This window comes from Pinus tabuliformis, chromosome 7 (genome assembly GCF_031772625.1).
Source record: "Pinus tabuliformis cultivar Carrire ecotype Pingquan chromosome 7, CPIR1, whole genome shotgun sequence".
Classification (NCBI taxonomy): domain Eukaryota; kingdom Viridiplantae; phylum Streptophyta; class Pinopsida; order Pinales; family Pinaceae; genus Pinus; species Pinus tabuliformis.
The window spans coordinates 499,150,688-499,152,268 of record NC_142293.1 but is presented as its reverse complement, the minus strand read 5'-3'; the positions used below and the strand labels follow the sequence as shown (position 1 = coordinate 499,152,268).

Below are 1,581 nucleotides of genomic sequence, written 5' to 3'. Positions count from 1 at the left end.
CGCTCTTCATCTAGAATGGAAATGCCTAATTTGCAAACACCTTGGTATATGCCTTGAATTTGAGCCTTTGTTAGCCACTATAGATGTGGATTTAGTCTCATTGTGAACCAAAATGACTAAGTTTTTAATAGTTGAAGATATTGCTATAGCACTAGTAAGGCACATGGTTGGAGCTATGGCAAGGATCCAATAGACCATCACTCTAGCAAAATATAAGCTAGCACGACCATATAGCAAAATAATGGCATGTGTCAAAAAGTAGAGACTTGCCAGAAAGAAGTAAAGCAAGATGTGAAAGTTAAGCCAAGTTGTTCATTGATACTCTGAATGTTCCTTTCTTATCTTAATTAATTCATGTTGAGTAATCTGTTGTTCTTTATATAACTCCTAAGTGACCTTTTCTCTTGCAAATTCTACCTTGTCATGAGCCTGAGTGCTTAGCTTGAAGCACCCAACAAGATTAATATAATATGGTAAAATCACACTCAAATGTGTCATATCAACCATATTGCTAGCTGATGGAAGAGAAAACTTAAACTTGAGCATCTTTTGATGTGAACTTGATAGGTATTGATCTATGAAATGTAATGAAATGATACCCTTTCCATACTTGTCTAATGCTTTTCACCAAAAACATGATCAAACACTGCATCCATAACCAAATCCAATGCTACCTACGGTGACCCTGAAATTACAAAAAGCTCCTTGATAAGCCACTTTTGATTCAAAGATGGCATAAGCAACCTTATATATTGTTGGATATTCCTGGTCTCCTTTTGAACCTTCTTCCAGGCTAATGCAAATACCACAACATTCATACCATCCTCATTCATATAAACCTCGATATTGAGCTCATCCTCACAAGGCACTATATAATTATACATCCTTGATATTAGATCATATATGCTCTAAAGCTTCATGATTACCAACAAGCCTAGGTAATATTGACACCAGCCGACATAAAACTTGAAGAGATTCTTTGTTCCTTTTAGCAGCAAGGGAATATCATTTCCATCTCTTGTACCTAATAGACTGAATTTTTTCTCAAAGATCTCATCCTTCAGCGCACATTGTGCCACCCAAGCTAGGGAAATCTACTTGTTTTTTTCATCAAAACGTGATGCAAGAGAACTCAATGTAGTAAGACTAAGGACCTGTGGATGAGATCATCCAATAGACGATCTTCTCATTAGAGATTTTGTAAATTACCAAGATTTTTTCGGCATCTTGTGCGTGTATGTATAGATCGGTCAATCCAGCTTTAGATGTTTCCGAGCTCAAATTCAGGTCATCCATGATGGAATAAATGAAGAAGAAACCCTCATAAAAAATATAAGGCAACACAACCCTTTTCAATGTTTTTGATTCATGGGTAATTGCAACCTCAATAACACCAGGAATATCCCTTAAAATATTTGATCATAGAAACCTTTCAGAAAGCTTTATTAATGAGGGTAAGTCATACTTGAAGAGGGAAATAGAATATTTTCCAATATATTTTGGGGGACAATTTCCCTTGTATTTAAATTCCACTAATGCCTGCAATTCTTGATATTTTAAGTCTAAAATATTCACTTTATC

At 35.4% G+C, this 1,581-nt stretch overlaps 1 pseudogene; it reads right to left on the bottom strand.

Annotated features, from left to right (window-relative positions):
• Positions 1–312: 312 nt before the first annotated feature.
• Positions 313–1,296, bottom strand: LOC149248239 (uncharacterized protein At5g49945 pseudogene; annotated as a pseudogene).
• Positions 1,297–1,581: the final 285 nt, after the last annotated feature.